Here is a 15,895-nt window from a genome sequence, read left to right as displayed (position 1 = left end):
CCACCTAAAAATGGTTAAGATGGTTAATTTTATGTTATGTGTATTCTACCACAATTTTTTTTAAGTGTTCCAGATACTATGAAAAGTATGTGTGAAGGTCAGAAAGCAAAAAAAAAAAAAAAAAAAAAAAGAATATGAAGAATCTGAAGAAATCAAAAAGTTCAGGAAGGCTGGGGAAAAAAGGACCAAAAGCACACATTTTCAGTTGACATGATTTCTAAACTAGATATGATCTTAAGCATCTGAGGCCACATACTGTTCTCCAAATAGAGCAACCACATATGATTTTTCGCATCATGGAATTAGGCCAGAAAAAAAAAAATGTTAACAATTGCTTAATCAGAAATGAGAGCCTTCTCGAGCTTCAAAGTTAGGAAACTTTCATCAAATTCCAAGAGCCTGTAAAGTTTTTCTAGGCTGAGGGTACAGAGGAATCATACTCACATGAAGTCTAAACCACAAAGAGTCTTAGGGCTTCATCACAGCTCTCTGAAAAGACAAGTAGTACTTGTTGCTTTTGGAGAACAACCTAGCTTATGGGGCGGAGTGGGGGGAAGGCTTTTGCCTGTGTTCTCTGAACATTTTGTAGATCTTGAGCTTACTTTACAGATCATTACAGCTCTGCCTGCGAGTAGGATTACACACAAGGTTATGCCAATGGTTCCATTTTCAGGGTATCTCTCTCATCCGTAAAATTCAATTCAGGCTTAAAGTTGGCACATAAAGTCCTGGCTCAGAGAATATCTTTATTTATGTAGTATCTAAATGAGCATAGACGTAGTCATATATTTGTATGTATGTAAACAAGCATACACACACATACACACATACAAAAAACAAATAGTAATGAACAATTTTAAAAGTGCACAGCTCTAACAGATTTTAAGAAGCTTTCATCACTGCAATATATTACAGCTTTACAAATGTACTACAGTCTTAAACCAAAATATTTCATTTCCAAAATGAAATCTGGCTTGTGATTAATTTATTCCAGCACCTAGTTCTTATTACTTACTCAATAGGCTTGAATAGGAAAATACAATGTATTTGCACACTGACTGAGACAGCACAGTGTATGAACAAGTAAGAGACACATGCCCAAGCTCTCCCTACTCCCCGGGAGGTAACTGCCCCCGTGAGACTGAAGAAGCATCCAGTACCAAGTTATTTTCCAGGAAGACAGGGAAATGGAGGTAGAGGGTGAACGAGAATAAGGTCAATTTTGTATCAAAAGCAGAACAGCACGTAGCCCAAGAGGTAAAAGGAGGTTGAGAGTAAAGAAAGAGCAAAGATGAAAGAGAAAGAATTTACAAACTTTAGTTAAGGTTTAAATTTGAAGAAGACCCATCAGATTATAATTTCCTAAACTCAGGAATCTGTACAGTTGACTCTAATTCGGTGCACATATTCTATAAATGTTGACAGAACATCACTTGAGGGAAGGAAACGTGACCCACTTTGCTTCTTGTTGATCTTCACGCCAATCCTGCTAACTCTCAACAAAAGCATGGCATTTCCGAATACCCACAATTTATGGTTAAGGGAAGCAAGGAGACTCAAGTGGGACAGGAAGCAGAGGGGCCAGCCCTAGAATTACCCAATCACACGGAATCAGCGTAACACATATCTGGATTTGCTCTGTCATAAACCAGCAACAATGAATAATTCAGTCTCCTTGACTGGTCTGAACCTTCACCACTCAACTATGGAGTCCAGACTCAATTGTCTTCTCTCTGATATTTTATTTTTTGGCTTGACTGAACTATAATTTCACTTGACTCACCTAGTCTGCTAGGGACACACTATACAGACTTAGACTTAAGATGAAAGATGGTTATATGATTAGTTAATATGCCAGACTTGCAGATGAACTAAAAGAGGGGGAAAAAGAAAAACTCAAAAGCTTAGGAAAAAAATGTCACCTGCCAACATAGCATTAATCTCATCCATTCTTATCAATGTCATTCCCCTTTCTGTTCAACATTAGGTCTCAAATTTAATCTGCTAAAACTGTATGAGTCAGCCTGAAATGAACGATGAGGTTTGCATGAAATCTAACACAAAAGCAAGTTAATTTTGTTTTTAAAATTCTACTTGCTCTATTTTCCTTGGGCCAACAGGTCCATGTATACCTAATGTTTAATGTCAGGCAAACCCTTAGTTTCCTTATCTGTAAAATGTGTGGTAGTAGATGACCTCTATCTGGGATTGCTTCTGGGCTGATTTTTATGACCACCAAAATCAAAATTAGGTAGCAAATACTGGTTGCATCTTCCATTAAGAGGAACCCCTTGTCTTACTTTGCCTCTTCCAACAACATTAGGGCTGTTTTCACCTTTACTCTTTGATCCATAAGGTGATGGTGTGAATTTCAAGCTCTTCCACAAAGACATGCAAGTTGTAAAGCAAAGGCTGCTGTCCTGGAAACTGAAGGTGCGTGATTCTTTTGAGGATGATGTTTCTAAAGAACCAGTGCACAAGTTACACTCAGCCTCTCTGCCACCTTACGTTCCAACATTAGGTCAGGAAGAACCGGCTTCAAGTTAATGGTTTCAGAGTACCAGCTATTAGCATTTCAGTTTGCTTTTATGTTCTCCCCCTCCGTTTCTGACTGTTACCTATTAAAACTTCACAGTAACAGAGACTATCCAAGTGGATCACTGAATTCACAGCAGTCAAAAAGAATCCAGAGGAATAAATCAGACATTCCAAATGCATAACCGATGTCTGTGTTTATAAGAGAGCACATTATCTCATAAACTAGATTTGAGATAATCTCTTCTGAATCCTATTTCCTTCAAGAACCAGAGTTGAATTTTCTGATTTTATTTTCGTTATGCTCTGATCTGCCAAAAGATACACAGTGTGTGTTGCCGTTCTTCCTTGAATCCACGCTGTCAAAAATGCCTGGACCCGCAGAACCAGAGCTGTGTACCAGCCTGGGCAACACGCACGGCTAGCTTTCTCCTCTCCTAGGGCTCTCCATACTTCAAAAACAGTCATTTTCTCATGTATGGCAATAATAATCCCATAATCCAACAAATGCTTTTTAAAGAATGTTCATCATGAAAAGAGAATGTGTGCCTCTGTGTGTGCCAACTTTCTCATGCAACTCTCTGAGACCGCTGACCAATTTTCTCTATTGCAAAAATACATTCCAAATCCACCCACTTCTCTCCATTTCCACTGTTACGCCCTTGGGGCAAAAGCCACCACCACCTCTTGCCGACCACGCTCCACGAGCCTTCTCCTGGTCTTCCTCTGGTTCCCCGCCTATGGTCTATTCTCCACGGCAGTCAGAGCAACCTCTCTAAAAAATCATATCATATCAGATCATTCCCTTGCTTAAAATCTTCTACCTTCTTCATGGGCTCCCAGTACACACAGAAAAAATCCAAACCCCTTATCGCGATACAGCCCCTGCCTATGTTTCCACGCCATCACAAGCCTCCCCTTGTTCACTACTCACCAGTCATCAGGTCTTCCTTCTGTTCCTTAAACAGTTTTCCTCCACGGCTTTGCGAGACTGTCTCTCTCTCATCGGTCTCTTCCCAAACCAGCCCACTCCTGGCCAGCCTATCAAAATCAGCATCCTCACTCCAGGCACTATCTATCATATATTCTGTTTATTTATTTGTGCTTATTTTTTGTCTGTCTCTCCCGCTAGACTGTAAGCTCCATGAAAGCAGAGATCAAGTCTATCTTCCTTTCTTCCTTCATTCAGGACAGATCTTCCTCAACTTATGATGGGACTATATCCCGATAAAGCCATTGTTCAGTTGAAAACATCACGTCAAAAACGCATTTAATACACCTAACCTACCAAACGTCATAGCTTATTAGCCCATCTTAAATGTGCTCAGAAAACACATTAGCCTACAGTTGAGCAAAATCATCTAACACAAAGCCTGTTTTATAACAGTGTTGAATATCTCATGTCATTTATTGAATATTGTACTGAAAGCGAAAAACAGAATGGCTGTCTGGGTACAGGATGGTTGTAAGTGTATCGGTTATTTACCCTCGTGACTGCATGGCTGACTGAGAGCTGCAGCTCGCTGCCGCCGCCCAGCATCACAAGAGAGGATCGTACCACATATGGCTAACCTGGGAAAAGATCCAAGTTCACACTTCGAAGTATAGTTTCTACTGAATGTGCATGGCTTTCACACCATCGTCAAGTCAAAAAATCGTACGTTGAACCACCGTCAGTTGGGGACCATCTGTAATTATTTTGTATCTATTTTGTGCAAGGCTAGGTCACTAGTAAACCAATGAGGCAAAAATCCCTTTCCTTATACGCTGCCATCCTGCCTTGTTTATCACTGTATACCCAGTACAAGGTGGGCACTCAACAAATATTTATTGAATGAATGAAACACTGCAGTCATGTGATCCTCAAGGTGTACTGCTGTGTTTTACTATGCCTTTTAAAAATATTTTCATTAAGCCAATCAAGTTACCAATGAATGAAATCTATTGAGACTGGTCATATATATATATATATATATATATATATAAGTAAAACACAGCCGATAATAATGTCAAAAATCTTAGTTCTAACACAGGTATTTAGAGCTGAGTGTTGTCCAAAGGCTACTTAATATGTACCAATCCTAGAAGAAGAAACTTTGCTTACCAATCCTAACCTCTTTTACAGTTTCTCATCAATCACATCTTCTCTGCGCCACCCCACCCTGACAGAGAGAAGCGAACTGAGTTACCAGTTTTGAAACAGTTTTGATATGCGTGAACATATCTACAATTTCTGAATTCTCACTCCAAATATAGTCTAATTTTTCTTTCTTTAGTTTGATTTTGCTTTTTGACATAAGGAACATCACTTATCTACTCCATGGCTGGTAATGAAACCCCCTTGGCAATTACCTGTCAGATTTGTCACACCCAATTTACCACTTGCAGCAATTATAATAAGTAAAGCCCAAATGTGAAATCATTTAAGCTTCCTCTGCTTTTGGCTGGTAGGATGCCCTGAGTCCCACCCAGAGGAGCCTATCCCTGCCAACACCTTGACAGCTCACCTATTCTCAGGTCTGCTGAGATAGGACTGCCAAGTCAAGGAAGAGGAATCCTGGAAAACCACAAATGCAGCCCCCTTGTTCCACAAAAAAAGGATTTACTCTTGAACGTCTCCATGTAACCAAAGCACGCTCAATTTATATGCTGGCATCTAGTCAAAGAGATAACCCCCATACATGAAAAGACACAAGAAGAGTCAAATGGGGCTATTACCAGTTCAGGGATTATTTGTTTGATGTCTACATTCATTTGTCTACATGACTTCAAGGAGTTTTCAGAGTGTAAGTGTTCAGACAGCAAACACATGATCTGACTGTTCCAGAGGCCCCTAGAACAGAAGCATGTACTGAAAAGAACATACAAATCTTTGAGGAAGAGGAAATGTGATTAATGTAGAATATCAGGTCTGGGTTCTAAGACAAGTACTCATATTTACCTGTAAAGCAGAGGTATCTAGCTAGATTGGCTGCTCATTTCAACTGCGTACGGAGTTACTGTTTTTCTGTAGAGCTTCCAAGGCCCCAGCCCAAAGGGACAGGGTCTGGGTACCTCTGTGTGTGTGTTGTTTCTGAGATAAAGTGATGATCTACCATACTTAGAAACTACTGATCTATAAAACCTAAAACGTGAACTCAAATACCATCAGAAGCCAGGCAGTTTAATGAGCAAAGCAGGTGAGTAAAAGACACAGGAAATAATGGAGCATGCATTCAAATTATATTCAGAAAAAAAAAATATCGCGGGCCAAATTTGGTTTGCTGCTCTTGACTTTGTTATTTCTGTATTTAGATTATAACTTCTTCAAGCTAGGCACCATATCTCATTCATTCCTGGGCCTGTTAGTGTGTGACATACAGTAGGTTCAATCAATGTTTGCTAAATTACTGATGAAAATGAGGTGAAATCCCAACTCTTCTGACATTATTAAAAGAACTGCCAGGAAAACTCCTTATTCACTCATTCAACCAAAAGTTATGACACATCTACTATGTATGTAAGGCTCTAAAGATACTGAATTGAATAAGATAGACAAGATTCCTGTCCATGTGGGGTTGATGTTTGGGGCAGAAGGAGAAAGAGACAGGGAATAGACATTCATAAATAAGGCAATTTCAGACAGTGATACTACTCAGCATTAACATGGCTGCATTTAGTCGCAAAGGTTGTTAAACCACACGGAAGACAGCGGAGGGTACTGGTTTCAGAGGAGGTGAAGACTACCCTCTTGGTGGGGGTAGAGGACGAATTTAGGTGGAGAGTTTCATGCCCCTGACCTCTGCCACCACACCAGTTGACTGACCTTGGACAAATCACTTCATCGATCTGGAGGAATTAGATTAAATGGTCTCTAAGACTTTCTAGCCCTATGATTTTATATTCTACATTCTACGTATGAGCAAAATTTCACATACTGTGATGGTCAGGCCCAATCTAGTGTCCAAATACTTTCAGGTACCACCCCTCAAGGGTTGGCTCGTGATATTTACACATTATTATAAATCAAGGATATTTTCTAGGCGTTTCCTGACTCCACCTCTGCAGTTTACCTAAGGCAAAAACCACAAGCTCAGATATTTATTGCCACAGTGCAGTGGCTACTGGCATGCCCAGACGAAGTTATGAAGCTGGCACTATCACCGGCCCTAGGGCAAAGGAAACCAAATATCAAGCTCAAGGTGATTAAGGAATTCAGAAATTAGTTAAATTCCCTCATTCAACAAACATTAATAAGAGACCGCAGGAAGCAAACTGGTCTGGTTCCTAAGGAAAAAAAGCAAGCGCGCGTGCGTGCGCACACACACACACACACACGCCCTTCCCATAACCATCAGGACCCTGGTCTGGTGCAGACATGCTTAACCTGGGTTTCAAAGGCTCCATGAACCCTATGAAATTAAATGCCAAATCTGGGGTGTCTGGGCATATTTCTAAGGAGAAAACCCACAGCTTTCATTAAATTCTCAAAAGGGTCGATGAGCCATACTGAAGAAGGACACAAGACACCTGAGGCAAGGTCTCTCTCTGAGTTGTCATGCGAATCCCCTTTATATAAACAAGGAAACTGAGGTTTAGAGAAGTTAACGTGCCAAGACACAGCCCAGAAGTGGCCCAGCAGAAACCTGAACCTTGATCTGACCATGGCCAAAGTCTGTATTTTTTCCTGCGTGTCATGCACTCTCACACTGTTTTCATAGCTTACCAAAAATAAAAATAAATAGAAAAAGGCTGTTTAAAAGAATGAGTCAGTGAAGCCCCCAAGGACCATCATCATGTTCTGTCAGGGGCAAAGGCAGAGTCAAGCCCACAATTTCCTAGAAGCTGCAGAAGCCAACATTGCCATGTCTCAACTTCTGCCTCCGCCCCACTAGGATAAGATGACAGAAGAAGTACAAGAGCCCAAAGTAGGGGTTTATGATTTCAGAGATTCTTTCCCTGAAGAAGTCAAAGCACATGAATCTCCTCAGGCAGTCCAATCCCAAGGTCACTATCTTGCACATCCCCAAGGCAGGAGTCGGGTAACTTTTTTCCCACCCCTTGAATTTGATGGGTTTGTGTATATCTCACCTTCTGAACCTTCCTCTGGGTTCAACTCTTGGCCTTGACCCCTCGTATTCACAGAAACGGTTGTTTTCATTTCATGAGTCATATCAGGATGTATAAAAAGGCAAGCTGAAAATCATGTATCAAACATGACAGAATTTGGAGGAAAGAAATATACACTAATGTATTTTGGTGTAATGGACAGAACGTTGTCTTTGGAATCAGGATTAACCTTGGGTAAGTAACGTTACCTGTCAGAACCCTGATTATACAATTTCTAAAATAGGGATAATGATGTTTCAGATTTTAATAACCAACAAATTTTTGGTGAGTGCCTACTTGTGCCATGCACTGTCCTAAGCTCTAGGGGTACATTTGCAAATGTAACAGATAAGGTTCCTTCCTTCATAAAGTGTATATTCTAGGTGGAAGAGAAAAATACCCAAATAAATAAATAAGAAAATATAAAATCATTTTAATAACACTAGTCACATTAAAATAATAATAGTTAACGGTTCTTGAGCATATACAATGTGTCAGAAACTATTATGTCTTGACTTATTTAATTCTCACAATGGAGGGACATAAGATTATTATATCCATTTTCTAGAGGAGAAGACTAAAAGGTTACGTAACTTGCCCAAAGTCACACAGCCAGTGAGTGGCAGGGCCAACCCAGACTGAAACCCAGACCATCTGACAGCAGCAGAACCTCATTCTACACCTACACCAGGTAAATTAACGCAAATAAAATGCATGACACAAATAGAGGGAGGTTGCTGCAGCTTGGCTGGTCAGAGAAGCTACACTGAGCAGGTGTCATTTTAGGTAAGACACAAGTCACAAAAAGAAGCCAGGCCCAGAGTAAAGATCTAAAGAGGGTGTTCCAAGCAGGAAGAACAGCTGGTGCAAAGGCCCTGAGGAACAACCAGCCTGGGACAGAAAGAAGCCCAGCAGGTCTGAGCACAGTGGACGAGTCTGGGGAGTGCGGTAGATGAGTTCTCAGATACAGGCAGAAGCCAGATGGCGTGGGGCGCTGTCGGCCAGAGCACAAAGATTTCACTCTGTGCGCGATGGGGAGTCATGGAAGGGCTTTAAGTGGGGAGGTGACACGATCTGATTTACATTTTTAAAGTCTGAGTCCAACTGATGTGTGGAGAAGGAGAAGCCTGTGCAAAGTTGAAGTGGGGAGACCAGTTTGGGGGTATGGAAGTCCAAGCAAGAGATAAATGATGACTTGATCTACAGTAGTAATAATAAAGGTGGGAAAAAGCACACAAGCTCAGGATGTATCAGAGAGACGCCATGAGGATTAGATGAGGACGGACAGAACACCTAGTAGAGTATCGGACACACAGCAGACATTTACACACGTTAATTACCTTCCCTGTCTAACAGGAATGAGTAAGAGGCTTGGGATAAAACTATAAATCATACCCCAAATGACTAAGCCTCCCTGACACCCCCGCCCCAATTTCTCCAAAGAAGCCCATAGCTCAGAGTACCCTGGGAATGCACCAAGTTCAAAACACAATGGAGAATTGATCTATTAAAGGAGCTGGACTGTTAAATTAAAACCGTTTCTGTGTGCCAAGCTGAAACACAAAGGAACTAGTCTTCTTCAACAATAAAGACCAGTTAAGAGGAGACTCCAGTTACACAATCTCCTCCTCTTCACCGTGAAGCACTTAGACGGAATTTTTTTTTAATAGAAAAGACAAACTCTTGAGTAAATGTAATAATTGTCTCAATAATGTGCCCCAACCACCCAAGAAGTTAAAAAAAAAAAAAAAGGAAAAAAAAGAAACTGGAAAATTGGGATTCTTCTATTACAGGATCGGTTCATTGCTGTCTCAAGTGTAGGCTATATTCACCCCAGCGATGGGATGATGCTATTTTGGAGATCTGACAGCCTGATAGCAATTCAAGAAGCAGAAAGATTACCTTCCAAGTATTAAAAAAAAAAGAAAAGAAAGAAGCAAACAAGCTAATACAACAATCAGAAGCTTGTCAATGAGGTCAACTGACTGAAATAATTTTCAGATGTTGCCCAAAATAGGTTCTTTTTAGAGAAGCCTTGCCTCAAAAATGTCCCAAACAGGCAGTCCTACGGTGACCTCAGTCATCTCAAAAATAGCACTTATTATATATTTTTCTCTAACAACAACAAAAACCACAACCAACTGATCTAAGGTAAACATTAATAATCACCGAAAATAGAGAATCTCCCTGTGCTTCCTAAACTCAAAAAACTCAAGCTCCAGGAATTAAACCCTCAGCTGAAAGCAAGCCCAGAAGAGGAGAGAAATTTTCTCCCCTGCACTGCCTCACTCAGGCAAAGCTCCAGAGTGGAGAAGAAATTAGCCTTGAAGCTAAAACCCATAAAACGGGACTTCCCTGGTGGTGCAGTGGTTGAGAATCCGCCTGCCAATGCAGGGGACACGGGTTTGAGCCCTGGTCCGGGAAGATCCCACATGCCATGGAACAACTAAGCCCGTGCGCCACAACTACTGAGCCTATGCTCTAGAGCCCATGAGCCACAACTACGGAGCCCACATGCCACCACTACTGAAGCCCGCGCCTAGAGCCCGTGCTCTGCAACAAGAGAAGCCACCACAATGAGAAGCCGGCGCACCACAATGAAGAGTAGCCCTCGCTCACTGCAACTAGAGAGAAGCCCGCGCGCAGCAATGAAGACCCAACGCAGCCAAAAATAAATAAATAAATAAAATTTAAAAACAATAAAACCCATAAAACTCTTATTCCATTCTTTGAATTTTTAACCATTCATATCTTCTAATTGCTCTAGCGCAATGGTTCAACAAAAGATCTGCAAGATCAATACTATTTTCATAATACTATCATTTGCTTTTTTCACTGTGTTGACGTTTGCACAGATGGTTCAAAAGAATGGTGAGTAATGCTGCAGGTACCTTAGCACAAACCAAGCCAAGAGCACCAAACTGCACTGGTAATCACTGTATTCTTCACACCATGCAGTCCAGTAAAAAGAGAAAAGAAAGTTAGTTTCACTTGAGAATGCCCCTGATGAAGCAGTAAGAAAATATTAACTTTATTAAATCTCATATGCGAAGTAAGCTGTCTTTCTTTTTAGTATTCTGTGTAACAAAATGGGAAGTATACAGAAGCACTTCAAAGTAAAATGGTTGTCTCAAAGAAAAGTACTTGTGTGATTATTTGAGTCGTGGACTAAACTAGCCACTTTTTTCATGGAACACCATTTTTACTTGAGAAAATGACTGACAAACAAAACATGGTTACTCAGACTTTATAATCCGGCAAACATTTTCTCAAAAATTAATGAAGTGAGGGACTTCCCTGGTGGCGCAGTGGTTAAGAATCCACCTGCCAATGCAGGAGACACGGGTTCGAACCCTGGTCCAGGAGGATCCCACATGCCACGGAGCAACTAAGCCCACGTGTCCTAGAGCTCGTGTTCTGCAACAAGAGAAGCCACCGCAATGAGAAGCATGCGCACAGCAACGAGGAGTAGCCCCCGCTCGCCGCAACTAGAGAGCAGCAACAAAGACCCAACGCAGACAAAAATAAATAAATTAATTAAAAAAAATTAATGAAGTGAGCCTGTCATTTCAACCGGCCACATTTGCTGCCAATGATGAAATCTGAGTTTTCAAGCAAAAACTGGAAATTTTGAAAATCTGTATTTCTCACCTTGCCCTTGACAACTTCCTAATACTTAAAGACTTTTCTGATAAGATCAGTGGTGATATTAATGAATGTGACTTTTGACATTGTATAATGAAATGTGTCCACATGTGCAAGATCTGCATAATTTAGTGAACCAGTAATTTTCCAACTGACTAAAGCCTGATGTTACAAAATCATGCATGAGTAAGAGATCCATCCAAAGTGTGAAACAGATCAACAGGCAATATAACAGAGGAGGAAAAGATAATTGCTATGGTCTCAGACTCTATGCTGAGAATAACCTTTAAGAAACTATGACTTGTTGAATTTTGGTGTAATATCAAAGAAGAATATTCACATTTCATAGCTGAAGAAGCAGTTAATATACTCCCCTTTCCATCAGTGTCTGTGTAAGGCTGGATTTTGTTCATATACTTCAACCAAACCAACACACTGCAACAAAATACACCTAATGAGAAGCCAGCTTCTATTAAGCTAGACATTAAAGAGATTTGCAAAAATATAAAACAATGCCACTCTTCTTGCTAATTTTTTGTATTGGAAATATGTACTTTTTATTAAAATATTATTTAGGTTAACATGTGGTAGATTTTTTTGTGCTATTTTTAATGAATTAATAAATATGTCTATATTTTTCAATTATAGTTCCTAATATGGTAAATATCAATAGATATAGCCCATGTAAACAAAAGCTTTTTGGGGTCTTCAATAATTTTTAGCAGTAAAGTCAGCCCTCCATATCCATGGGTTCTGCATCCGCAGATTCAACCAATCACAGATCAAAAACGTTCAGGGGGAAAAAAAATTCCAGAAAGTTCCAAAAAGCAAAATTTTTAGGTTATATGCAAAACCTACGCCATTTTATATAAAGACTTGAGCATTCTTGGATTTTGGTACCTGCAGGGGGCCCTGGAACCAATCCCCCACAGATACTGAGGGACGACTATATAAGTCTAAAAGGCTCCTGAAGCCAGTAAGTTAAGAATTTTTGGCTTACCACAAATATATAATAGCTGCCTTTTTCACACACACACCCTGCACAAACAAAAAGCAGAAAGAAGACAAACTGAATTTCTTTGGACTCTATTGTGCAATTTACTTAAGGCCCATGGGCCTTGCTAATTTGCATGTCTGATTTACTCCAAATCCTTTCCTCCTCCTCCTCTCTGGCAAGAAACCACAGACAAATTCCATTGCTATTTCACAACCCCCTGTTAAGCAAACTGCCATGCAGTGGTATAGACATGGAGCTCATCCAGCCTGGCAAACAGGGAGAAAGAGCTCCAGGGCTTTCCAGCCAAGGGCCCTTTTCAAACATTAAATCCACAAAACATGGCATTAGCTTGCTCAAAGCAAATAGTTAATTTGTCCTTTCATAGGAAATCAAAAGGACAAAATCACACAGCTAGAGCACTACTTCAGCCTCCGCACTAACCCTTCACCATCCCCCTTTTCCCAGGCAAGTAAATGTCTAAACCATGAAGAATCAACAAGTCAATCAATCCATAACAAATATTTATACTGTCTACGTGAAAAAAAAAAAAAAAAAAAAAAAGAGGATATATATGGTCACAGAAAGAAAACTAACAATACCGGTAATTAAAAAAAAAAAAAAAAAAAAAAAAAGCCCAAGTAAACTGTGCTATGTAAGTGTGAAGAAAGGACAAAATAAAAAATAAAAAAAATACGCACCAACATGACCAAGGGAATGAATACATGGGAAGAAGAAAGTAGAAAATTAAATACAGGTACTAAGGGTAGCAAAGCTGAAAAATTAGTAAAGGACAGGACATTCTCAGACGTCAGTAACTGGACCTTTTGTTTAAAATTCCATTTCAACAGGGGGGAAATGGAAGATGACATTAGAATGATAGATTGTACCCAGGTTATGGAAGGTCCTGAAAGTCAGGCTAACTGGCCTAGAGTCCATCGTACATGTAATGAGGAGCCACAAAAAGGCTTTTGAGAAGGACAGGAACACAATGGAAGTGAGCTATTTTATCTGCTGTCTTGTTTTTTAAACGTTAATCTATTAATAATACGGTCTAGTTAAAAGAAACCAAGACAAGAGGCTGGGGGGCCAGATAAGGAGACTAAAAAGCACAGACAGACATGAGCTGGGCTTGAACAAGGAGATGGCGATGGAAATGAAAAAGCACCAAGAGCTACATCGAGGTAGGTAAATCTGGAACCTAACCTGGTGCCAAGAGTGTAAAAAAAGGTGGGACCATACACAGAAATAAAGAAGTCAAGGTCACTAACAACACATCTACTGAAGGCCTACTAAACTTCTTGCTGTGCTAGGCTGTAAATGAAATACGGATTTGGAGGTAAAGATATGAGACTTTAAACATGCCGAGGGAGAGGGGTATGGATATGACGGACTGGCGCTCAGCAGCCTTCCAATCTCCGATCACGGTGCCTTCCTGCGCTGCAGAGGATGGAAAGCTAAAAACGACATTTCCCCTTTGCAGCTAGGGGTTCTGGATGAGGATATGGCTCTACCAGTTACAAGGCTCCATATGAGACTTAGAAGGCAGAAATAAAATGAAGGCCATCTTCTTGCTGTTTTGACTCTTTCTGTAGGCAACACAGTCGTGGAAACACTGAAGATTTCTGCAACAGCATTCCAGGATCTGGCCAATAGCTTTGAGGTTATCCAATGGCTTCCTGATCCCTGGCCTTCTTGAGTGTGACAGATTAGCAGTCCACCTGGTAGGCCAGTCTGTTTCAGAAGGCCACCCCCAGAGGTTCAGCCTTCCATTTCTCTGGTCCTCTCAATGACTTTGTAAGAATCTATTTCCCTATCTTACGTGATTTCTGCTTCCTGCAACTAAATGCAGACACATAAGTGGGTTTAAATAAGGGCAGAACAACTAATTGAAAGCATTTGATGCATAGTTTTAAAAATGTAAGTAAAACTTGGGAACAAAGCCAGGCAGAGCATAGAAAATAGGTATTACCTGCACAGATGCGGCAGTCAGAGACCCCAGACTATGCTAATCCAGTCTCTAAGATTTCCACAACTCATCTTGGGAATCAACAAAGAAAAATCCTCTTAGCTTTCTTAAGGAATTATATCAACATCTTACATTTATCTGGAGCTTCGAATATGAGTAAAGACATTTTGAAGAGTTTTCACTTCATTTTACCTGGCAAAGGATACCAAAAGGGTGGGTATCATCATCTTAATTCTAAAAAATGAGAGAACCAAAGCACAGAGAAGGTAAACAATCTGCCTAAGGTCAGAGAGGTGGTAAGTTATTGGTCCAACTAAAGTATTTCCTGCTTTAAACCTATTTTCTCTTGTTTGGTCTTCTGTCAGTTAACTCTAACCATGTCCTAAAGTATATGTTAAAATTGTTGGTGTGGAAATATTAGGAGCCTAAGAGGGCTTGTAAAACCGCAGAGAATTCAATGGGGCCTAACTTACAACCATGGAAAAAATTAAAATCCCATGTGTAATTTTCTTCTCCAGTTTTAACCTAAAATGTGGTGTCTGTGGCAGACCCACTGTTCCTATGACACACTTCCAACACACACAGTCTGGGTAGCAAGTGTCATCCAACCATTCAGGCAGCTATTCATTTATTTTCCTATCACTCTAAGAGTTGGAAAATTAACAGTGTTGTGTTTACAAACCGTCACTGGGCTATTACATAAAAGCTCAAATATGTTTACCTTACTCACAACTCCGGTATGAAGACGCTCAAAAGCCAAGTTAATATAAACCGATTCTGAGCAAATGTGCAGAAAGTAGCCCTGTTAGAAAGAGGTTAAGCTTTGACCTTCCCAACTTTTCCCGCAGAATGTACAATCCATCACGTACAGGGAAGATGTGAGGTGTTGGTAAGTACCCCTGTTAGTGAGAAATTCTGCTAATTATTACACCAAATAAGCATAGTTAACAGGCCATGGCCACAAGAGGGCCATGTTTCAGGGTATTAAATAGCTGCCTAGGGGTGGAGATGAATATATTACACTATGCCCTCTACCAATAAAACAATTTCCCTGACACCTAGAAAGCCAGTCGGCTGAAGCAATAACACAAGGGTTCCAGGACCCTGCTATGTGAAAAAACGATGCTTCAGTGCCATCTAGTGACTTGTGCCTTTTAAGCTGCAGAGTTAGGGCAACTGGCGATACCTTTAACCTAAGCTTGGAAGTACGAAAAGGAAACAGGAATAGAAGATATGGAATTTTGAAGGCCTCTCAAACTAAATACTTGCTTTTTAAAACACACATATATTCTTTTCTTTTCTTTTTTCTCCACCTCTGGAAAAGATAGCAGAGGGGTAGTAAATTAAGACCAAATAAAACCAAAGCAAAGGCCTTGAACCCATAAGGCAGATAGGAAAATTAGCATACTCTACGTAATATATTAGCATAATGCAAATGATTTTTTAAGAAGGTAGGAAAACTTACCAATCTATAGGAAGAGTTATCTGACAATGACTTTGAGGAGTTCCATTCCACCCTCTGACCCAAAATTACCCTTCCCATAGAGACTGTTTCCAGGCTGTTAGCTTCTAACATTGTACCAGATAGATACACTGAATACTCCATACAAGTATAGTGTATTCCCAAAACAGTGCCACAGAAATCCATTTCTTTCTCAGGCTAA

General features: G+C 40.3%; 1 protein-coding gene across 4 annotated transcripts in view; it reads right to left on the bottom strand.

The window, feature by feature from the left end:
- Positions 1–15,895, bottom strand: part of FTO (FTO alpha-ketoglutarate dependent dioxygenase) — a 371,417-nt gene that overhangs the window by 296,706 nt on the left and 58,816 nt on the right. The window lies entirely within an intron of this gene.

The sequence above is a fragment of the Balaenoptera physalus genome, assembly GCF_965194825.1.
Source record: "Balaenoptera physalus genome assembly, chromosome: 19".
NCBI lineage: Eukaryota > Metazoa > Chordata > Mammalia > Artiodactyla > Balaenopteridae > Balaenoptera > Balaenoptera physalus.
Note: the sequence above shows the minus strand (reverse complement) of the source record. Positions and strands in the feature narration are given on the sequence as shown.